Raw genomic sequence first — 27,299 nt, forward strand, 5'->3', positions numbered from 1 at the left:
TGGAACAATTACAAACGGTTCAGCTCCTTGTTTGGGCTAGACGAGATCCTTTATTCATTGGACATATCCGAGGACACTCGGAGCTTCCTGGGCCTCTGGCGGAAGGTAATGCTAAAACAGATGCCGCCACTCATAATATGGGCCTAGTATACACTATAACCAAGTATGATGAGGCCTCACAACTCCATGCTAAATTCCATCTAAATGCACAATCCTTACGCTTCCGCACAGGATGCTCGCGTGATCAGGCTTTACAGATTGTTTCCCTATGCCCAGTATGTGCTCCATTTCTTCATTTTCCCAGTTTGGGTGTTAACCCTAGAGGCTTACACCCCAATGATATCTGGCAAACTGATGTTACCCACTTCCCTAGTTTTGGTAAGCTGTCTTTTGTACATGTTTCTATTGATACATACTTTGGCTATATCTTTGTTACATTACACACTGGGGAAAAGGCCAAAGATGTTATTGGACATCTCTTAAAAGCTTTCTCTTGCATGGGCAGTCCATGTTGTCTCAAAACAGACAATGGACCCACATATATAAGCCAAACAATTCAACGGTTCTGCACCCAATGGGAGATTGAACACAAAACAGGTATTCCTTATAACCCCCAGGGACAAGCTATTGTGGAACGAGCCCATCAACATTTAAAAATTTATCTACAAAAAATAAAGGAGGGGAAAATATATAGATGCTGCCAGGGACCTAAGGCCTATTATTGTGCCTCCTGGGGATGTGAAACCTCTAGTAATGGGTATTGACTTAAGAATTCACCTAGGAATGACTATGCCCATTTCTGGCAAACAAATATTACTATTCAGTTTACTTCCAATGGAAGACAACAACCAGATTGGACTTAAGGATATCTCTGGGGGCTGAGTATTTACACCCCCGGACAGTACAATCCTGGCCTGCTTTTTCGGCTCAAATTGACCACAGAACAGCCTACTGGAAGTCTAATAGGACCTAATCAGGTGCTCGGAGACCAAAAGGCCCCATCTGGACCCAAGCAGCCCATAGCCCCAACAGTAAAACCTTCCCCCAGCGGTCAAACAAAAACTATGGGCTATCAAACCTTTGATTATGCCCCTGAGCCCATATACCCTGGAACTGGAGATCGCCTTCTTAATTTGGTCCAAGGAGCCTTCTTCGCTCTCAATGCCACTAATCCTAACAGGACCCAAGATTGCTGGCTATGCTTGACCTCCAGGCCGCCCTATTATGAGGGGGTAACGATACTGTCTAATTTATCCTCTAATACCACTGCAGATCCTAAATGTTATTCTCTGCCCAGCTATAAGTTGACTATCACGGAGGTCATGGGGCAAGGGGTTTGCTTGGGAAAGGTGCCGCTTTCACGCCAACATTTCTGCAACATCACCCGACTTATAAATCAATCCCAATCTGATTATTTGTGGGGTCCCAAAGGGTCCTAATTTGCTTGCAATACTGGGTTAACTCCCTGTGTTTCCATGGCAGTCCCAAATACAACTACTGATTTCTGTGTGCTGATACAATTATGGCCGAGGATATCTTATCATGGGTCAGACTACACCCTGGGACACCTTGAGGGACATACTCGGCTCCCCAGAGAACCCATAACTATGACTATTGCCCTCCTACTGGGCATAGGCAGAATAGCAACCGGAATAGGAACAGGGACAGCCACCTATGTCCAGGGAGGTCAATTACTAAATCTACAAATGGCTATGAATGAGGATTTAACAGCCATGGCCAAATCAATTACCGCCTTGGAAAAGTCCCTCACCTCCCTCTCAGAAGTTGTGTTACAAAATAGGAGGGGACTAGATTTATTGTTCGTAAGGGAAGGAGAACTATGTATAGCTTTATAGGAACAGTGTTATGCTTATGCAGATCACACTGGGGTAATCCTGAAACTATAGAAAAGGTCACGGAAAGATTGGCTAAAAGACAAAAGGAATTTGAAGCACAACAAGGATGATTTGAACAGTGGTTTAAAAATACCCCATGGTTAACTCCTTTGATATCCACTGTAATGGGACCGCTTTTCAGTCTCCTCCTTATAGCTGCTGTAGGCCCCTGCCTAGGTAAGAGAGTGACACAATTTATTAAAGATCAAATTAACATTCTGACTTCTAAGCCAATACAGGTTCATTATCAACGCCTACAAACCAAGGATGATTTTGCTGAAGTTTGTCTCCGACCAATTCGAAGATGATTTTTCTACAATAATCCCTGCTTCATGTCTTCCTCCTTTCACCCTCTTTCTTCTTTATTTTATTATTCCTCTCCTCTGACTTTATGCCTTGTTGAACCGGAACCAATTAGAGACCTAATGATGACTGGCTGAGTAGATACCATTAAACGCCTTGGCAACAACGAGCTGATCTTGTAGTACCCAGAGATGGGCAACTTTCACGCTTACACTGCAACCTAAGACAGGGGAATGGGGCCTCCCCAAAGACGGGTAAGCAATGTAAGGACAGTGAACGACCTAAGACAGGGGCTACTTGATTCCCTTTGATGTGCAACAAACAAAAGGAAAAAACTGCTGGCAGTGGTTTCCCCCCGGCCCCCAGGGCTTGGATCCAGCCCTGAATTTTATGCACGTCAAGGAGGCCAGCTCACAGGGCCTTGTAAGATTTGTGGTGTCTGTTTTCATATTCAGCCAATAACGGTCATGTGGGAACGTCCTGACCTGCTTGGGTCTGATAAGGTTCCTGGTTGAAGGCTTAGTATGAGTAATGGCAATTCACCTCAAGTCTGGCTTGCGCAGATTAAACAGTAAATCTTTGACATGGTCGTTGCACCCCAAGTTTTATGAACATTGCGCTGGGATCGACATGTCTTTCTTTGTTATTCTCTTAGTGTTGGAAAGCCCTTGCACTCTGCCGGCTTTACTGCCATTGCACGCAGATGGGTTTCCACACTAGTGCTTTTCTATTGCCTTAAGACCCGTGCCTTTCTTTTAGGGTGTTACCAATTTGTTTATCGTTGTATTTCTATACAGCCACAGTTCAGCCTCAGCTATCCCCCTTCGTCCACCATCGTCACGATACAGGATGCAAGGCAAAGCACTGCACTTGAGTGATCCTTGAAGTGGACCTCAAGGAGAGCATGTCCTATTGCATGCGGGTTAGACGCGTCCACGCCCCGTCCCACGGAAAAAGGCGTCGGCTGATATGGCCTCGGATCTGGGGAAGGCGCCTCCTTGGGGCTGAGCCATACTATGCAGCCACTTCTGCACAGTGGGATAGGACCTCTACTCTCGCCTGTGTTGTTCTTAGAAAACAAAAGGGGGAACTGTGGTGAGCCGTTTCTGCGGACTGTGGTCACCATTACAAGATGGCGCTGGCTCCACTGTGGTCTGTAACAAACAACTCCTTATTTGGGAGAGTTGGCACAGGGTTTTTTAACACCCTATGAGAAAGCTCCACGTAGCAGCTTCGCATTGGGGCTTGGGATGCTTTATTAAGGCTGGGAGGGGCATCCGAGGGGAAGAAGAAGGAATAACAAGGACCTGAATAAACGGCTGAAAGAAGATTCCTGTTGTTGCATCTTCCTTGCGGGCGAGGGGGCGCGACAATCTAGCTGATTGGCTCCTCCACGGAGCTGCTCATTGGGGGACTTCTTTGGCTCCGCCCATGTGACCCAGCCAATCAGCCTCAAGAGCAGGAGGATTGTGGGAGGTGATGAGGTTTGTGTGGGGGTGAGAGGCTTGTGGGAAGCCAGTGGTGGCAGGTGGGCTCTGAGGGTTTTTTCCTGAGGAGCTGTTTTGTTTGGCGTTTGTAGTTCTAAAAATAAAGTTAGTTTCTTTTGACAAGTGGCTCCTGAATTGTGCCCAGCCAGACTGCGGCAATATGAAACATAACCCTAAAACTAACCTTATCCCTAAACCTAACCCTAATTCTGACCCTAACACTAAGCCTAAACCTAACTCTAAGCATAACACTAACACTAACCTTAACCCTAACGCTATATCTAACACTAAGCCTAACCCTAAACATAACCATAACCTTATCCCAGACACTAACCCAAACCCTAAAACAAACCCTAAATCTTACACGAACCCTAACCCTATAATTAACCCTAACCCTAACCCTAACAATAACCCTAACATTAAAACTAAGCCTATTCCTTACCCTAACCCTAACCCTTAGCCTAACCCTATATTTAACCCTAAACTACCCTAACCCTAACCCTATCACTAACACTAATCCTAACCCTATTCCTAACCCTAACCCTAAACTTAACCATAACACTAACCCTAACACTAACTCTAATCTAACACTAACACTAACCGTAACTCTAACCCTAACACAAACCCTAACATTAACCCTAAACCTAACCCTAACACTAAGAATATCCCTAATATCCCTAAACATAATACTAACCCTAACACTAACCCTAAACCAAACTCTGTCCCTAACACAAAACCTAACCCTAGACCTAACCATAACCCTAACACTAAACCTAACCCTAACCCTAACACAAACCCTAACCCAAAACATAACAATAAACGTAACCCAATTCTATCCATAACCCTTAACTAACCATAACTGTAACCCAAACACTAACCATAATATTAAACCTAACTCTAACCCTTACCCTATCACTAACAATAACCCTAAACATAACCCTAACACTAACTCTAAATCTAACCCTAAACTTTAATCTAACTGTAAATCTATCTGTAATTCTAACCCTAACCCTTAAATTAACAAAAATCCTTACCGTCACCGCAACCCTAAGCCTAACTTTAAAACTAACCCTAACACTAACCCTAACCCTAAACATAACCCTAACATTAAAACTAACCCTAACACTAACTCTAACACTTATCCTTCACCTAACACTAACCCTAACACTAATTCTAACCCTAACTATAACCCTAACCCTAAACATCACCCTAAGCCTAACACTAACCATAAAACTTAGCTTAAACATAATCCTAACCCTATAAAAACACTAACCATAACCCTCAAACTAACACTAACCCTCTACTAACCAAAACCTTATCAATAACCCTAAACCTAATCCTAAACCTAAACCTAATAGTAAATCTAACCCTAAAATTAATCCTAAACCTGTTCCTAAACCTAACACCATTTCAAACCCTTTCTGTAACCTTAACACTAACACTAATCCTAGACGTAAGCCTAACCCTAACACTTACCCTAACCCTAACACAAACCCTATCACTAATCCTAACCTTAACCCAAACCCTAATCCTAACACTAACACTAACCCTAACTATAACGCTAATCCTAACACTAACCCTTAATGTAACCCTAATGCTAATCCTATCACTAAACCTAATCTTAACCGAAACACTAACCCTAACCATAACACTAATACTAAAACCTCATCTTATCCCTAATTAAACTATTGCTAACCCTAACACTAACACTAACCTTATCCTAACCCAAAACCTAATCCTAACACTAACACTAACCCTAAACCTAACACTAACCCTGACCCTAACCCTAATTCTAACCCTAACACAAACTCTAACCCTAACCCTAACATAACCCTAACCCAAATCTAACAAATAACCCTAAAACTAACCATATCACTAACCCTCGTGCAAACCCAAATACTAACACTAACTGTAACCCTAACCCTAATCCTATATGTAACTCTATTCCAACACTAACCCTAAACCTAACACACCATAACCCTAACACTAACCCTAAAACTAACTGTAATCCTAACTCTAACCATTAACCTAATCCTAAATTAAACCTTAACCTTAACTCAAACCATAAATCTAACACAAAGTCTAAGTCTAACTCTAAACCTAACACTAACCCAAACACTAACACTAAACCTAACACTAATCCTAACCCTAACCCTAACCCTAAACATAACACTAAATCTAATCTTAACCAAAACCCTAACACTAACTTAAACTCTAACCCTAACCCTAACACTCAACCTAACCCTAACCCTAACCCTGCCTCTAACCCTAACCCTAATCCTAACTGTAACCCTAAAACTAACACAAACACTAAGTCCCACCCAAACCCTAACACTAACACAAACACCAACACTAACACTAGAACTAACCCTAAACCTACTTCCAACCCTAACACTAACCCTAAACCTAACCCTAACACTTACTCTAACCCTAACACTAAACCTAAGCCTAACCATAACACTAAACCTAACACTAAACATAAGCCTAACCCTAACAATAAACCTAACACTGAACCTAACCCTATACATCACCCTAACCCTAACACTAACCCTAACACTAACCCTAACCTTAACCCTAACATTACCTTTAACACTAACCCTAAACTTAAACTAACTCTAACACTAACCCTAACATTAATCCTAACCCTAACCATAACACAAACCCTAACACTAAGCCTAAAACACACCCTAACCTAAACATAATCCTAACTCGTAAACTAACCCTAACCCGATCCGTAAACTTGATCCTCACCCTAATTCCAAAACTAACCCTAAACCTAACCCTAATCCGTACCCTAACAATAACCCTAACTCTTACCTAATACTAAATCTAAACTTAACCCTAACCCTAACCATAATCATGACCCTAAATCTCACACTAACCCTAACTTTAACACTAACCCTAACACTAACTCTAACTGTATTCCAACCGTAACCCTAACCCTAACCATAATTTAAACCCTAATCCTAACTCTCAACCTAACATGATCCATAACTCTAACCCTAACATTAACCCTAACACTAACCCTAACCTTAATCCTAATCCTAACTCTTAAACTAACTCTTACCATAACCCGATCACTAACCCGGATCCTCACCCTAATTTTAAAACTAAACCTAAACCTAAACCTAACCATATCCCGATCCCTAACCATGATCCAAACCCTAATTCTAAAACTAACCCTAAACCTATCCTAACCCGTACCCTAACAATAACCTTTAGTCTTACCTAATACTAAACCTAAACCTAACCCTTACCCTATCACTAACCCCAACCCTAAACCTAACACTAACACTAACTTTAAAACTAAACCTACCCCTAACCATAACAGTAACACTAATCCTAGTCCTAAACTTAACCCTAACACTTACCTTAACCCTACACTTAACCCTAACATTAACTCTAATCCTCCTAACTCTATCACTAACTCTAACAATAATCCAATCGTAACCCTAACACAAATTATATCCCTAACCCTTATCCTAACACAAACCCTAAAGCGAACCTTAACCCTAACCCAATCCCTAACCCTAACCCTAACTCTAACCCTTACACTAACACGAAACCTAAATATAACCCTAACTTTAACACTAACCCTAATTCTAACCGCAACCCAAACCTACCACTAACTGTAACCCTAACCCTAATGCTAACCATAACCCTAATACTAACACTAACAGTAAACCTATCTCAAATCCTAAATCGAACCCTATCACTAATCCTAACCCTAACCATAACATGAACCCTAACCCTAACACAAACCCTAACCCTAAAACTAACGCTAAGGATAACACTAAACCTAACAGTAAACATAAAGCTAACACTAACCCTAATTTTTAGCCTAAAATTAATCTTAACCCTAACACGAAACCTAACCATGACACTAACCATAATTTTAACCTTAACCCTTACACCAAAACTAAACTTAACCCTTACCCTGACACTAACCATAAGTATAAACCTAATTCTAACACTAACACTAACCCTAACCATACCCCTATCACTCTAATACTAAACCTAAACCTAACACTCATCCAAACAATAACCCCAAACCTATCCCTAATCCTAATCCTAAACCTAACCCTAACACAAACCCTAACACGATCCTTAAAATAAACCTAACCACAACCCTATCCCTAACCTTAACTCTAACACTAACCCTATTCCAAACCCTAACTTTAACTCTAACCCTAACCCTAACCCTAAGCCTAACCCTAAACCTCACCCTAACCCTAAGCCTAACGCTAACTCGAACACAAATCCTAAACCAACTCTAACCCTAAGCGAAACACTAATCATTACCTGAAACCTACCCATACTGTAACAGTAACCAAACACTAACCAAAAATTTACATCTAACCCTAACAATAAACCTAGCCCTAACCCTAACATGAACCCTAACCCGAATCCTTACTCTAACCCTCACTAAAACCCAAACCGTAACCCTAATCCTAACACAAAACCTAACTCTAATCTTAAAACAAATCCTAATGCAAACCACAACCCTAACCCTAACCCTAACCCATACCCTAACACTAACCCTAAACCTAACCCTAACCTTAACCCTAACCCTAACCATAACCATAACTGTAACACTAACCCTAAACCTAATCCTAACCCTAATTTTAACCCAAACAGTAAACCTAATGTTATCCCTAACAGTAACACTGACACTAATCGTAACCCTAACCCTAAACCTAATGCTAAAACAAACCCTAAACCTAATCCTAACCATAACACTAACACTAACCCTAACCCTAACCCTTACACTAACTTTAACCCTAACCCTAACACAAACCCTAACCCTAACTGTAACACTAACCCTAACCCTAACTCTAACCATAAACATAACATTAACCTTATATCTAACCCTAACAAAACACTAACACTAACCCTAACCCTAACCCTAAACCTAACACAAACCCTAACCCTAAACATTACCCTAACCCTAACTCTAACCCTAACTGTAACCCTACAATGAACCTTAACCCTAATAGAAACCTAACCCTAATACTAACCCTAACCCTAACCATAAACCTAACCCTAACTCTATCACTAACCTTATTTCTAACCCTAACACTAAAACTAAATCTAACCATAACCCTAACACTAACCCTAACCCTAAACCTAATTTTAACCCTAACACTAACCCTAACCAAACCTTAACCCTATCACTAACCCTAATCCTAACACTAAAATAACACTAATCTGAACCACAACCCAATACCTTACACTACTCTTAACCATAAGCATAAACCTAACCCTAATACAAACCCTAAAACTAACCCTAGCACTAATCATAAACCTAACCCTAATATTAACACTAAAGCAATCTCCAATCCCAACCCTAACCTTAACTGTAACCCTGACCCTGACACTAACCCTAAACCTAACTCTATGTTTAATTCTAACACTAACCTTAACCCTAATCCTAAACCTAAGACTAACACCAACCCTAACACTATCCCTAACCCTAACCCTAACACTAACTATAACCATAACCCTTAAACAAACCCTAAACCTAACTGTAATCCTAAGCAAAACACTAATTCTAAATCTATCCCTAAACCTAACTGTAACACTAACTGTTACCCTAGGCAAAAATTTACACCTAACCCTAACATTATACCTAGCCCTAACTCTAACATGAATCCTAACCATAAACCTAACAGTAACCCTAACACAAACGAACACCCTAACCCTAAACCTAAAATAAACACTAACCCTATTCCTAACCCTAACACAAACCCTAACCCAACCACAAACCTAACCTGAACCTAACCCTAACCCTAAACCTTACCTAACTCTAACCCTAACTCCAAAACTAACCCTAACACTAAACCTAATCCTAACCTTAACACTAATCCTAAACCTAACCCTAAGCCTAACACTAACTCTATCTCTAAACACAATCGTAATCATAACCCTAGCCTTATCCCTAACCCTAACCATAACACAAACCCTAAACCTAATACAAACCCTAACTCTAACACTAAAACTATACCTAACACTAATGCTAACACTAATCATACCCCTAACTCTAAATCTAACCCTAACCTTAAACTGAAACCTAACCCCAACCCTATCCCTAACACAAACACTAAAAATAACTCTAATTCAAACCCTAATAATAACATTAAACGTAACCCTAACCCTAAATCTATCCCTAACTCGAACCCAAACCCTACCCTACAACCTAACATAACCCTAACACTAACCCTAAACCTAATTATAAACCTAAACCAAACACCAACAGTAACCCTATCCCTAAGCCTAACACTAAGCCTAACCCTAACCTTAACCCTAAACCTAAATTATTTGTAACCCTAACCTTAACCGTAACCTGAATCTAATTGTAACCGTAACCCAAATCTTAACCCTAATCTTAACCCTAACACAAACCCTAACACAACGCTAACACTAATGCTAACCCTAACCCTAAACCTCACCCTAACCCTAACACTTACACTAACACTAAATATTTTCATAAACCTAACCCTAGCTCTAAACCTTACCCTAACCCTAACCCTAAAACTAACACTAACTCTAACACTAACCATAACCCTAAATCTTTCCCTAACCTAACACTAACCGTAACACTAAACCTATCCAAAACACTAATACTAACTCTAACACTAACCCTAACACTAACTGTAACCCTAATACTAACCCTGATCCTAACACTAATAGGACCTCTCACCTTAACCCTAACACTAACCCTAAACGCAACAGTAACCCTAACTTTATACTAACCCTAACCCTAACACTAACCCTAGCCCTAAACCTAACAAAAAATGCTATACTAACCCTAACACTAACCGTAATAATAACCCTTACACTAACACTCAACCTAACGCTTACCCTAACCTAAAACTAAAGCTAACACTAACCTTAACCCTAACCCTAATGGTATGCTAAACCTAACCCTAATCCTATCACTAACACTAACCCTAACACAAACACTAACATTAAACATCACCATAAACCTAACCTTAACCCTAACACTTACTCTATACCTAGCCCTAACACTAACCCTAAACCTAACTCTAAAACTAACCCAAACAATAATCCTAACCCGAAACCTAACCCTAACTATAACAGTAACCTTAATCCTAACCATAAACTTAAATGTAACCTTAACACGAACCCTAAACTTAATCGTAACTGTAACTGTAACATGAACCCACACCCTAACCCTAACCCTAATACAAACACTTTACCTTATGCTAATCCTAACACAAACCCTAACCAAACCATAACCCTAACCCTAACCTAACCCTAACCCCTACCTAAACCTAATTATAATCCTAACCCTAACCCTAACCCTAACCCTAACACTAACTCTAACCCTAACCCCATAACTAACTTTAACCGTAAACCTAAAACTAACACTAACCCTAACTCTAACCATAACTCTAACCCTAACCCTAAATCTAACTCTACTCTTAACCTTAACCCTAGCAATAACCTTAACCCTAACCCTAACTCAAACCCTAACCCACACTGAACACTAATCTAACACTAAACCTAAAGCCAACTGTAACCCTAACCCTAAAACTAACCCTAACCCTAACATGAACCCTAAGCCTAAACCTAACCCTATCACAAACACTAACCCTAACACTAACACTAACTCTAATCCTAATCCTAACCCTAATACTAATCCTAACCCTGACGATTACCCTAACCTTAACTGTAACCCTAAGCCTAACCCAAACCCTAACCCTAATACCAATCCTAACACTAAACCTAACACTAACCCTAACCCTAACCCTAACACTAACCCTAACTCTAACCCTAAACCTAACCCTGTCTCTGACCCTAACCTTAAGCCTAACACTAACCCTAACCCTAACATTTACCCTAACCCTAACACTCACCTAATGCTAACTCTAAACCTAACACTAACCATAACCCTAAACCTAGCACTAATCTGAAACCTAACTATAACCCTAACTTAAACACTAATTCTAACCCTAATCGTAACCCTAACTCTAAAACTAACTAAACCGCAACCCTAACCCTAAACCTAATCCTAACAGTAACCCTAACCCTCTCCCTAACTATCCCTAATCTTATCCATAATCCTAACTCTACCTCTAATTCTATCCATTACCCTAAGCCATACCCTCACCCTAATGCTACCCTAGTCCTAACACTGATCTTTAGCCTATCCGAAACCATAACTCTATTACTAGTCCTAATTCTTGGCCTCATTCTAGCTTCTGCCCTAACCCAAACCCTATCCCTTATTCTGACCCTAACACTAACCCTAGATCTAAACCTGACACTAACTCTAAACCAGACCCTAACTCTATCCCTACCAGTAAATCTATACTTAAACCTAACAGTAATAACAGCACTAGACCGAGCCTAATCCTAAATACATTCATAAATCTAGCCCTAGCCCTAAACAAAATCCTTGAAATAACCCTAAAAATAACCCTTAACCTAACACAAAGAGTAACCTTATCCCTAGACCCAACGCTATTCCTAGTTCTGGCTCTAACCCTGACCCAAACACTGACGATTACACTAACACAATCCCTAGCTTTAAACCTTATCCTAACCCAAAACCTAAACCTAACACTAGACTTATCCATAACCCTAACCCTAAAACTAGCCATAACCATAACCCAAGCTCTTACATTACCCATAGTCCTAATGCTAACCATAAACATCATATAACCTAGCCCTTATCCTAGCCATAAACTAGCTCTGATAGAAACCCTAACCATAACCCTAGACCTAACCCTAACCCTAACCCTTGCCTTAGTCCTGAACCTAGCTCAAACTCTAAACCTTTCTCTAATAATATCACTAAACCCAACCCTAGCCCTGACTCTAACTCTAACCCTTGCCCTAGACCTAACCCTAGTTCAAACCCTAATACTTACCATAAACCTAACCCTGACACTAACCATAGGCCTAACCCTAACCCTAGCCATAAACTTATTCTTAATTCTAGTGCTAACCTCAGCTCTTACCCTATCCATTACCCTAAAGGTAAGCCTAAACCAAATGCTAACCCTAGGCCTAACACTAACCTTATTGCTAACAATAACCATATACATTACTCTAAACCTAACCTGAATCCTAAACCTAACCCTATCCATACCCTAACACTAACCCTAACCCCACTGCTAATTCAACCCTTAACTCTAAACCTTAAACTAAACCAAACACTACTCAGACCCTGACGCTTATAATACACCTAGCTCTAAACCTGACCCTTACCCTAAACGTAATCCTTACACTAGACGTAGCCATAACCCAACCTTAAAACTATCCCTAAAAATAACCCTCGACCTGACATTAGGCCTCACCCTAATCCTAGCCCTAGCCCTAACAAAAACCCTCAAACCTAGCACTAAGTTTAGCCTTAATCATAATCCGAACCCTAATCTAGCCATAACCCTAATTCTAACTCTCGCCCTATCCCTAAACCTAGCTATAATCCCATCCCTTTCCCTAAACCTCACCCTATACCGAACACTAACATAACCCTAACCCTAGCCCTAACCCTAGCGCTTATCCTAGCCATAATTTAGACCTAACCTTAAACCCACCCCTTATCCTAGCTCTAAGACTATCTCTAACTCTCGCCCTAGCCTGATTTCTAGTTCTAACCCTATCTGTTATCATAACCATAACACTATCCCTAACTTTAGCCCTGACCATAGCCCTAGGCCTACACCTAGATCTAACCATAACAATTAATATAAGATTAAACCTCACCTTACTATAAGCCCTAACACTATTGCTAATCCCCAAACTAGCCTTAACCCTAGCCCTAACCTAAACATAACCCTAGACCTGACATTAGTGCTATCCCTAATTCTTACCCTAACACTAAACAAATCCTAACCATACACCTAGCCTTAACCCTCGCCCTAATTTGAGTTCCTATCCCTAATCCTAAAAGTAACACTGATCGTGACTCTGACCCTAAAAGTAACCCTATCTCTAATCATCCCACTAAACCTAAATCTAATATAAACACTAGACCCAGTCCTAATGCTAACATTTATACTAGCCCTAATCATAACCATAGTTCTTACATTAGCCGTAGTCCTACACTAGCCCTAACCTAACCAAAAACATAGCCCTAATCTGGGCCCTAACCCTAGTTTTAGTCATAGCACTTGCCCTATCTTTAGCCCTAACACTTAACCTAAACCTAACCCTAAACCTAACCATGTCCTAACCCAAAACCTAAACTGAACCATAACTTTATCCATTACCCTAACCATAACTTGAAGCAAATTCTAATCCTAGGCCTAACCCTAACCATATCCCTAACCTAACCATAACCCTGATCCTAACTGTAGCTCTAATCCTATCCATTAACTGAACCATATTTTAACCAAATCCTGTCCCTAGGCCTAACTCTAACCCTATGTCTTACCCTAACCCTGTCCATTATACTAAACCTAACCTGAACCTGAAACCTAACCTCATCCATTACTCTATCCCTAATGCTAATTTTAGCTCTAACCCTAAACCTTAACCTAACCCATACCCAAAGCCTGAATCTGACACTAATAATACCCCTAGCAGTAAACCTGACCCTAACCCTGAATGTAACACTTACAATAGACCTGGCCATAAACCTAAACCTAAAACCATCCTTAACCATAACCCTAGAACTGACATTAGCCCTAGAACTAATCCTAGCCCTAACCCTAGCACAAACCATCCCCCTAATCCTAGCCCTAAGCCTAGCCTTAATCCTAATCCTAACCTTAATGAGAACCCTAACCCTAATTTTATCTCATGCCCTAGCCCAAAATGTAGCTGTTGCATCATACCTTACCCTAACCATAATGCTAACCCTAACCCTAGCCCTAACTCTAGGTCAAAACCTAACACTAACCTTAGAGCTAATCCTAGCCCTAAATTAACCCTAATCCTAAACCTAATCCTATTCCTAGCACTAAGAGTAACTCTCACTCTTGCCCTAGACCTATCCTTAGTTTAAAACCTAAACCCTAGCCCTATCCCTAGCCCCAATCCTAACTCTAAACATCACTGTAGCCCTAAACTTGGTTGTAAACCCTTATATTAAACCCAAACCTCACTCTAACACTAACTGTAAACCCAATGCTAATTGGAAAACTAGCTCTAACCCTACCCTAGCCCTAAAACAAAACCTAGCCATAATCCTAACCCTAACCCTTAACCTAAACTAAACACTTACCTTACACCTATCCCTAAACTTAGCCCTAATTTGAGTCATAACCCTAACCATAGAAATAAACCTGACCCTGAAGCAGACCCTAATAGTACCCCTAGCTCCATACATTGCCCTAACGCTAACCCTAGATCTAGCCCTAATCAGAAAACTAGTTCTTTCATTAGCTGTAGCCCTAATGCTAACACAATCCTAGCCTAATCCGAGCCTTGAATCTAACACTAACCCTAACTGTACCTCTAACCCTATCCCTTACCCTAAGCCAAACCCTCTCCCTAATGCTACTCTAGTCCTAACCTTAAACCTCAGCCTACCCCAAACCCTAACTCTATTACTAGTCCTAAACCTAGCCCTCATTCTAGCTTTAACTCTAATCCTAACCCTGACCCTTATTCTGATCCTAACACTAACCCTAGATCTAAACCTGACACTAACCCTAAACCAAAAACTAACACTACCCTTACCGGTAAACCTATACTTAAACCTAACAGTAACACTAGCATTAGACCAAACCTAATCCTAAATATAGTCATAAATCTACCCTTAGGCCTAAAACAACCCTAGCACAAGCCCTAACAATAACCCTTAACCTAACGTAAAGACTAGACTTATCACTAGACCAAATACTAGTCCTAATTGTGGCCCTAAGCATAAAACTAAACCTAACCCAACAATGACACTTACCCTAATAGAAACCCTAGCTCTAAACCTTATCCTAAACCAAAACCTAAACCTAACACTAGATTTATCCATAACTCTGACACTACACTAGCCATAAAAATATCCCTAGCTCTTACATTACCCATAGCCCTAACGTTAGGCCTAAACATCACACAAAACCGAGCTCTTATCCTAAACCTAACCCTAATCATAACCCTAACCATAGCTCAAATGCCTACACTTACACTAAACCTAACCCTAACATTAACCCTAGGCCTAACCCTAATCCTAACCCTAATCCTAACTTTAACCCTAGCCCTAACCTTAGCTCTAAACATATCCTTTACCTTAAAGATAAGCCTAACCCAAATGCTATCCCTTGGCCTAATGATAAACCTATCCCTAACACTAATCCTATTCATTACTCTAAACCTAACCAGAACCATAAAACTAATTATTTCAATTACCCTAACCCTAACCCTGACCCACTGCTAATTCAAGCATTAACCCTAAATCTTAACCTAAACCAAACCCTATCCAGACCTGGACCCTAATAATACACCTAGTTCTAAACCTGACCCCTACCCTAAACCTATTCCTTATAATAGACATAGCTATAACCTAACACTAAAACTAATACTATCCATAAACCTAGACCTGACATTAACCCTAGCCCTAATCCTAGCCATATCCCTAAAACAAACCCTCAGCTTAACCCTAAACCTAGCCTTAATTCTAACCCATACTGTAATCTTAATCCTAATCCTATTTCTAACCCTTGCCGTAGCCCTAAAGCTAGCTATAACCCTATCCCTTCCCCTAAATTCAATCCTAAGCATAACTCTAACACTAACCCTAAACCTAACACTGACCTGAGTACTAATCCTAGCCCTAATTTCGCCCTAACCCTAACCTACCCCTAACACTAGCCAAAGACTAACACAAACTCTTGACCTAGCCCTATTTCTAGTTCTAACCCTATCAATTACCATAACCCTAACACTAGTCCTAACCTTATCCCTAACCCTAGCCATAACCCTAAACCTAGATATAACCATAAGAATAAATCTAAGCCTAAACTTGACCTGACCACTAGCCCTAAAACTATTGCTAATCATAAAACTAGCCCTAACACTAGGCCTAGTTCTAAAACAAAACTGAACCGTGGCCCAATACATAACCCTAGCATAACCTTAAACCTAGACATAACATTAACCATATCCCTATCTCTAATCCTAGTTCTAAGACTAGACTTAATCCTAACCTTAATTTTAACCCTAGCCCTAACCCTAAATGTATCGCTTATCCTAGCACTAAACATAGCTGTAACATCAAACCTTACACTAACCCTAATGGTAACACTAACCCTAGCCCTAAACCCAGGCCTAAATCTAACACTAACCCTACCCCAAACCATATACCTACTACTACTCCTAATCCTAGGCCTCATTCTAGCTCTAACCATAACTCTAACCATGTCCCTTATTCTGAACCTAACACTAACCCTAGATTTAAAACTGACACTAACCCTAGAGCAAACCCTACCCCTACCCCTACTGGTAGACCTATACCTAAACCTAATAGTAACACTAGCACTAGATCAAACCTAATCCTAAATAGAGTCATAAATCTAGCCTTATCCCTAAATAAAAACCTAGCACTAGCACTAACAATAACCGTTAACCTAACATAAAGACTAACTCTATCCCTAGACCCAAAACTAGCCATAAATCTTGCCCTCACTCTAATCCTAACTCTAACCCAACAATGACAGACACCCTAATACAAACCCTAGCTCTAAATCTTATCCGAACACAAAACCTAATTGAACACTGGACTTATCCATAACGCTAACCCTAAAACTAGCCATAACCATATCTTTAGCTCTTACATTACCCATAGCCATAATGATAGCCATAAACCTCACACAAATCATTGTCCTTATCCTAGCCGTAAGCTAACGTAAAGACTAACTCTATTGTAACCCTAACCATAACCCTAAACCTAATCCTCAACCTAACCCTAATTGTAACTCAAACTCTAACTTTAACCTAAACATAACCCTAACACTAACCCTAACATTAGCCCTCACTCTAACCCTGACCCTCATGCTAGCCCTGATCCTAGCTCAAACGCTAACAATTACCCCAAAAGTAACCCTGACACTAACCCTAGGCCTAAACATAACCCTATTACTAATTCTAACCTTAACCCTAGCCCTAACCTTACCTCTAACCCTATCCATTACCCTAAAGATAAGCCTAACCCAAATGCTAACCCTAGGCTTAACACTAACACTATTGCTAACACTAACCCTATTCCTTACTCTAAACCTAACCAGAACCCTTAACCTACCTTATCAATTAACCTAACCCAGACCCTATCCCTATCCCTAAAGCTAATTCAAAACTTAACCCTAAATCTTAACCTAAACCAAACCCTACTGGTACCCTGACCCTAATAATACACTTAGCTTTAAACCTGACCCTTGACCTAAACTTAACCTTTACACTAGACCTAGCCATAACATAACCCTAAAAATAACCATAACCATAAATCCAGACCTGACATTAGCAACAGTCATAATTCTAGCCCTAACACTAACGCAAACACTAGTCCTCATCTTAGGCCTATACTTAGCCTTAATGCTATCCCAAACCCTAACTCTAGCCCTATCTCTAATTTTAACCCTCACCCTAGAACTGAACTTAGGTATAACCCCATCATTTCCCATATCCCTATCACTAAACCTAACCCTAACACTATCCATATCTCTAACCCTAACCATAGTCATAACCCTAACAGTAACCCTAGCACTAACCCTAGCCCTAATTTAGCCCTAACCGTAACTGTACCCCTAACCTTGGCCTAAGACTAACTCTAACTCTCCCCAAGCCCTATTTCTAGTTCTAACCCTATCTATTACAATAAACATAACACAAGCCCTAACCTTAGCTCTAACCCTAGCCCTAGACCCTACTCTAGATCTAACCATAACTCTACATTTGACTCTAACCCTAAGCCTAATCCTCCACCTACCACTAGACCTAACACTATTGCTAATCCTAAAACCAGCCCTAAACTTAGCCTTATCCCTTAAACAAAACCAAGTCATTGTCCTAACCCTAAATGTTAACCTAAACCAAAACATAACCCTAAACCTAGCCATAACCTTCGAGCTCTAATGCATGTTTTAGTCCTAAAATTAATCCTGACCCTGACTTACATTCTAACACTAACGTTAGTTCTAAATATCACACTAATCCTAAACATAGCACTAACACTAGATCTAGACCAAATACTAACTCTATTCATAACCTTAGTTCTTATATTAGCCATAGCCCTAACCCTAGTCCTAAAGCTAACAGAAAAACTGGCCCTAATCTGAGCCCTAACCTAAGAAGTAAATCTAAACCTAAACCTAAACCTAGCTTTAGCCCTAACCCTAACCCTAAACCTAGCCCTATCAGCTCTAACTCTATCACTTACCGTAAGCCAAACCCTATCCATAATGCTAACCTTAGTCCTAATCCTAATACATAGCCTAATCCAAACCCTAATTGTATTACTAGTCCTAACTCTAGTCCTCATTCTAGCTCTAACCCTATCTCAATCCTTAACCTACCACAAACCCTCAGTCTAAATCTGACCCTCACCCTAAACCAAACCCTAAATCTAGCCCTACCAGGAAACTTATACCTAAACCTAACCCTAACTCTAGCCCTAGACCTAAGCCTAATCCTAAATATAGCCATAATTCTAGACCTAGACCTACAAAAATCCATGAGCCCTAGCCCTAACATAATCCTTAACCTAAAGAAAACACTAACCCTGTCCCTAGACCTAACTCTATTCCTAATTCTGGCTTTCACCTTAAACCTAACTCGAACCTGAACACTGACCATAACACTAACACTAAACATAGCTCTAAACCTGAACCTAACCGAAAACCTTAACCTAAAACTAGGCATAGCCATAACTCTAACCCTAAACTAGCTCTAACAAGAACCCTAGATCTTTCATTACACATATCCTTAACCCTGGGCCTAAACCTAACACAAAACCTAGCCCTAATCTTAGGCCTAAACCTACCCTAAGCATAACCATGATCCTAAATGTAGTCCTAACCCTAACCCTCACCTTACACATAACCCTAGTTCAAAGCCTAACCCATAGCCTAAACATAACCAAAGCACTATTCCTAAACAATAACCTAACCTTAGCCCTAATCCTAACCTTAAACCTAGTACTAACACTAGTTCTAACCCTAACATTACCCTAAACTTAAACCTAATGATAACCCTAGCCCTAAACCTAACCCTATCCCTAACGCTAATCATAAATCTAACCCTCAACCTAATCCTAAACCTAAATCTTGCCATAAACTTAACCCTAAAATTTACAATACATCAAAACTAAACCTATCCCTAAACCTATATTTAACCATAACCTAAACTTAACCCTAGACCTAATCTTACATCTAATCCAATACATTACTCTAAAACTAACCCTAACCCTAATGAAGACCATAGCCCTAAACCCAACCCTAACCATAACCATAATCATAACCCTAATCCAGACCTATCACTAAACCTAACACTTCTGCTAGCCCTAACTATAGCTTAATTCCTAACCCTTACCCTAACCTTAACACTAGCCCAATTACTAACCATAACACTAACTCTAGCCCTAACCCTAACACTAAACCTAGCCCTTATCCTAGCCCTAATTTAGCCCTATTCCTAAACATAACCCAAACCCTAGAATTAAGACTAACTATAGGGCTGGGGATGTGGCTCAAGCGGTAGTGTGCTCGCCTGGCATGCGTGCGGCCCGGGTTCGATCCTCAACACCACATACCAACAAAGATGTTGTGTCTGCCGAGAACTAAAAAATAAATATTAAAAAAAATTTCTCTCTCTCTCTCTCTCTCTCTCTCTCTCTCTCTCTCTCTCCCCTCTCTCACTCTCTCTTAAAAAAAAGACTAACTATAATTATCAGACAAGACCTCTCCCTACTTCTAACCCTATCCCTTACCGTAACCCTAACCCAAGATCTAATCCTAGTCGGAACCCTTGCACTATCCTTAGCCCTAGTACTAACTCTAGATTGAAACCTATCTCTAAAACTAACCCTAAACCAATGTCTCAGCCTAACCCTGAAACTAGTTTTAACCTTAATGCTAATTCTAAAATAGCCCTAACCCTAGCCCAAGCCCTAAAACAAAACGAAGCCATACCCCTAACACTAACCCTTACCCTAGAACAAACCCTAACACTACTTCAGCCCTAACCCTAGCCCTAATTTGACACCTAATCCTAACCCTAAACATAACCATGACCCTGACTCATATCCAAACACTAAACCTAGCTCTAAAAATCACCCTAACCTTAAACCTAATCCTAACACTAGACCAAGCCCTAACCCCAAACCTAAAACTCACCCTAATATTAGCCTTAGTTCTTACAATGGCTGTAACCATAACACTAGCCCTAACCCTAATACAAAACTAGCCCTAATCCAAGGCTTAACACAAGCTTTAATCCTAAACCTATCCCTAAATCTAGTCCTAAGCCTAGCTTTAACTCTATTTCTTAACGTAAGCCAAACCTCACCCTAATGCTCACTGTATTCTTAGCACTAATCCATGGCCTAACCAAAGCCTAACTCTATAACTAGTCCTAACCCTAGCCTTCATTCTAGATCTAACCAAATCCCAAACCCTAACCCTATCCTGACCATTATTCTGACCCTAACACTAATCTTAGGTCTAAATCTAAACCTAACCCTAAACCAAAACCTAACACTAGCCCTACTGGTAAACTTATATCTAAACCTAACTGTAACACTAGCCCTAGACCTAAACCTAAACCTAAATCTAGCCATAACTCTAGCTTTAGTCTTAAAGACAAACTAGACCTAGCCTTAGGAATAACTCTTAACTTAATCCAAACTCTAACCCTACCTGTAGACCTAACCCTGGTCCTAATTCTGGGTTTAATCCTAACCAATACCCAACCAAGCACTGTCAGTGACACTAACACTAACCCTATCTCTAAACTTAACTTTAACACTAAATCTAACCTAAAACTACACCTAGCCCTAGCATTAACCATAAAACTAATCTTAAGCATTATTCTAGTTTTTACATTAGCCATTGCCCTAACCTATCACAAAACCTAGCCCTAATCCAAGCCCCATCTTAGCTTTAACCCTAACGATAACCCTAACAATAACCCCTAACCATAACACTAAGCCTAACCCTAGACCAAATCCTAACCATAAACCTAGCCCTAACCCTAGCTCTAACCCTATTCATTACCCTAAGATAACTATAATCCTTATGCTAACCCTAGGCCAAACCCTAAACATAGCACTAGCCTTAATCCTCTCCATTAACCTATACGTAACCTGAACCCTAAACCTAACTGTGTCATTACCCAATCCCTAAACATAAGACTAATTTGAGCCCTAAACCTAAATCTTAACCTAACACAAACGCTAAACTTGACTCTGACTCTAATAATACCCATAGCTCTAAACCTGACCCTAACAAGAAACCTAACCTTTACAATAGACCTAGCTGTAAACCTAATGCTGAAACTATCCGTAACTGTACTCTATACCTGGCATTAGACCTACCTCTAATTCTAGCCCTACCCTAATACAAAACTTAGCCCACATCCTAGCCATGAACCTCGCCTTAATCATAACCCTAACCATAATGTTAACATTAACTTTTATTCTAATTTTCACCCTAGTCCCTAAAGTAGCTATATTCCCATCCCTTACCCTAAACCTAAACCTAACCCTAACCCTAACACTAACCCTAGCCCTAATCCAAGCCCTAATTTAGCCCTATCCTTAACCCTAATCCTAGTCCTAAAACTAACTCTAACTCTCACACTAGCCCTATACCTAGTTCTAACCCAATTCCTTAGCATCATCATACACTGAGCCCTAAACAAAGGACTACCCTAGCCCTATATTTAGCTCTATCTCAAAACCTAGATCAAAACCTAACTCTAAATTTAACCATAACCCTAAGACTAAATCTAACCATAACTCTACTCTTATCCCTAATCCTTAACCCAGGCCAAATCTCACACTTACACTAGCCCTAATTCTAAGGCTAATCTTAAAACTAGCCCTAACCCTATCACTAGCCCTAAAACAAAACCGAGTCATAGCCCTACCCTTAACCCTTATCCTAAACCAAAGCCTAACTCTACACCTTGCCCTAACCTTATCCCTAATTATGGTCTATTCCTCACCCCAAACTAACCCTGACCCTGACTCTGACCCTAACACTAACCCTGGCTCTAAACATCCTCATCACTGAAAACCTAACCTTAACATTAGATCTAGACCCTAACTCTAACCCTATAACTAGCTGTAATCATAAACCTACATCATGAATTAGCAGTAGCCTTAACCCTAGCCCTAAATTAACCCAAAACCTAGCCATAATTCGAGTCCTAAACCCTATACTTAAACCTAATACTAACCCAAACACTAGCACTAATCCTATCATAACCCTAGACCTAAACTTAAGGCTAACCCTATCCATTACCTTGATGATAACACTAATCCTTCTAATAAATCTAGGCCTAACCTAACATTATATATTACACTAAACCAAAACTAAACCCTAAATCTAATCTTGTCATTGCCCTAACACTAAATCTAACATTAATTTGAGCCCTGCACCCTTAACCCAAACCCTAAACCTGACCCTGATTCTGAAAATAACCCTAGATCTAAACCTGACCCTAACCAAAAACCTGATGCTTACAGTGGATCAAGCCATTAATCTAACACTAAATATATCCCTAACTGTAACCCTAGACCTGACATTAGCAATAGACCTAATACTATCCCTAACCCTAAAACAAATCCTAGTCCTCATCGTAGCCCTAAAAATAGCCTTCATCATAACCCTAACCCTAGTTCTAACCCTAATACTAGCCTTCACCCTTGCCCTAAACCTAGCTATAAGCACATCCTTATCCTAAACTGAACCCAAACTCTTACCCTAACCCTAATGGTAACCCTCTCCTTATTCTTAGCCCTAGCACTAACCCTAGATCAAAACCTAACTTTAAATCTAACCCTAACTTGATGTCTAAGCCTATTCCTAAAACTAGCCCTAACCCTAGCCCTAACATAACCCTAGCCATAATTTAGCCCTATCCCTAAACCTAAACCTAACCCTAGCCCTAAGACTAAGTCTAACTCTTACACTAGCCCTATCATTCATTCTGTTCTTGTCCTTTACCGTAACCCTAATCCCAGCCCTTACCCTAGTGCTAACCCTTGCCCTATCCTTATCCTTAGCACTAATCTTAGGCAAAACATAACTCTAAATCTACACCTAAACCGATGCCTAAGCTTAACCCTAACACTAGCCCAAACCATAACACTAGTCCTAAAATGAGCCCTAACCTAGACCTAGCCCTAAAACAAAACCAAGCCAGAGCTCTAACCCTAACCATTAACCTAAACCAAACTCTAACCTTACAAGTAGACCTAACCCTAGCTCTAATTAGAGTTGGAAGCCAAACCCTAAAACTAACCCTGAACCTGACACTGACTCTACACTTCTAGCTCTAAACATCACCCTAACCCTAAAGTAACCCTAACACTAAACCTAGCACTAAAACCCTAAAACTAGCCCTAATTATAAACCTAGTACTGACATTAGCTGTAACCCTAACCCTCGCCCTAACATAACCCAAAACTTAGCCATAACCCTAACTTTAAACCTAACCTAACTCTAACACTAACCCTAATTGGAAACATAATTTTAGCCTTAAACTGATCTCTAACTCTATCCATTAATATAACCATAACCCTAAAGATAATGATAACCCTAGGCAAAAACCCAACCCTATCCCAAATTCTAACCATTTCATTACCCTAAACCTAACATGAATCCTAAATCTAACCCTACCATTACCCTAATACTAATCCTCAAATTCATTCAAGCCCAAACTTGAAACCTTAACCTATCCCAAACCTTAACCCAGACCTTGACCCTAATAATACCCCTAGCTTGAAACTTGACTGTAACCCAACACCTAAACCTTAGCCTAGATGTAGCCATAAACCTAATCCTAAAATATCTTTAACCATAATTCTGGGCCTAAAATTAGCCCTAGCCATAATCCTAGGCCTAATTCTAAAAACACACCAAGCCCTCATCCTAGCCTTAAAACTATCCTTAATCATAACCCTAACTCTAGCCCTACACCTAACCCTAATTCTAACCCTCACCCTACCTCTAAAACTACCTATAATGTCATCCCTTACCCTAAATTTAAACTGAAACCTATTTCTAAGCCTAGGCTTAAACACAGAACCTAGCCCTAATCCTAGCCCTAATTTAGCTCTATCTATAACCCTATCCTAACTCTAGCCCTAAGACAAACTCTAAATCTTGCCGTAGACCTAGCCCTGTCCCATGTTCTATCCCTATCTGCTACCATAAACCTGACACTAGCCCTGACACTTGTCCTCAAGTTAGTCCTAGCCCTAACCCTAACTCTAAATCTAACCTTAAACCTAAGCCTAAGCCTAACACTAACACTAGCCCTAACCCTAGTTATAATCATAAAACTAGCCCTAAACCTAATCCTAGCAGTAAAACAAAACAAAGCAATAGCCCTGAACCTAAACCTTAACTTAAACCAAACACTAACACTTCACCTAGACCTAAACCTAGCCCTAACTCGAGTATTAAGCCTCACTTTAAACTAATCCTGATCCACTCACCCTAGTTCTAAACACTGCCCTAAACTCAAGCAGAACACTACCATTAACAATAGCCCTAATTTGACTCTTAACACTAACCCTAAAACTAACCCTCACCCTGACTCCTATCCTAACAAGAACCATAGCTATAGATATCAACCTAACCTTAAACCTAACCCTAGCACTCAAACTACCCCTAACCCTAACTTTAAAACTAACACTAATGGTAACCCTAGTTCTTACATTAGCCATTGCCCTAATCCTAGCCCTAACCCTAACACAAAACTAGCCCTAAACTGAGCCCTAAATGTAGCTTTAACTCTAACTCTAACCCTAACCATAGCCCTAACTCTAGATCTAAATCAATCCCTTATTCTAAGCGAAATCCTAAACCTAACAGTAACCCTAGACCTATCCATAGTCCTCAGATTAACCAAAACAGTAACCTGATTAATAGTCCTAAACCTAGCCTTAATTTTAGCTCTAACACTATCCCAAACGCTACCCTAACCCTGACCCTTATTCTGACCCTAACACTAAACCTAGGTTTAACCCTAACACATACCCTAACCCAAAATTTACCATACTCCTATCCCTAGTCCTAACTCTGAACTTAACTCTCAGGCTAGCCATAATCATACCTCAGAACCTAACCATTATGCTAAACATAACTCTAAACCAAATCCTAGTTCTAACCCTCACCTTAACCCTAACACAATCCTAATACTAACCATAACCCTAGCCCTAACCTTAACTCTAACTGTATCCATTACCCTAAAAATAACCCTTACCATTATGCCAACCCTAGGCTTAACCCTAACCCTATCACTCTCCCCCAACCTATCAATTACCTTAAAGCTACCCTGTACACTAAACTTTAGAATTTAGTTATTAGTTACATAAAATGTATACAATTTCTGGTGGTATATAGAGAACTGAGGGTCAGGGGTAAGATGCTATGTAAAGGGGGAAAGGAATGAGGGTATGTGATTAATCTAACTTAGCAACTTTGAAGGAGAACTCTAATGAAAAGGCAGGGGGAATTTATGGAAGAAGGTATAAATTCAAACTCCTTATCTGTATTCATAAAATTACCCTATGTAAAAATAGTAAAAGTTAGGAGGCTGAAAGTGGGATAGAGGGAGAAAGAAAAAAGATGAAAAATAAGAAGGAAAGAAAGCAAGAGGAAGAAAGAAAATAAGAGCAAATAAATAGGTGGTGAGGTGGGGCCTATGCAATTCCTCTAAATTATACAATTCTAGTGATTCAGTTCTTTAAGTCCAATTTCACGGAGAGTTCTTGGTTTCACATATGTTGAGGTTGTGAGGACGAGAGGGGGAAGAGTAGAGGAGAATGGATGAGAAGAGCAAGAAAAGAAAAGTAAGAAAGAAAAATAGACTCTCAGAACTCTGTTTTCCTTTCTTGCATTAGGTGGAGTTTTCTATTCCTAGCTTGAGTCTCTGTGCTCAGGGTGGTGGAGGTAGTGAGGGTGAGAGGGCTTGAGCTTCTACCTGGAGCCTCCCTACTCTTAGTCTCTGAATTGGAAACCAGGTGCCTGTACAGTTGCTGTTCCTTATTGATAGCTACACAACCCAATAACTTGTGTGAAAAATCTTGAGTTATCACAGCTGGAGTTAGGGGAGTTGGAAACCTGGTACCTGATAAGCTGCAGAACCAAGCTGGTAGCCACACCCACTGATAGATGGTGAATAAGGTTTTGCAAAATGGATTCCATCTATTACCCATGTATGGTGTTTGGTGAGGTTGGGGGTTCTGGAGTGACCTTGTGCTGTGTCCAGAGCTCAGTCTGGTGACCTGAAAGCAAAGCCTCTGTGTTCTGTGCTGCCTTGTGTTTGTGCAGAGAGCTCCTGTGTGGCTGAGACTGCTGTCAGCCCCCTGAGAAATTGCACAGCCCAGCCTTCCATCTGTGCTGAGAGTACCCATGTAGCCCTAGACTTCTTCAAATTTCTATGATACTGGGAAGAATATATATTTTACTTAGCCTTA

This window comes from Spermophilus citellus (genome assembly GCF_964194105.1).
Source record: "Spermophilus citellus genome assembly, contig: SCAFFOLD_36, whole genome shotgun sequence".
NCBI classification, from domain to species: Eukaryota; Metazoa; Chordata; class Mammalia; order Rodentia; family Sciuridae; genus Spermophilus; species Spermophilus citellus.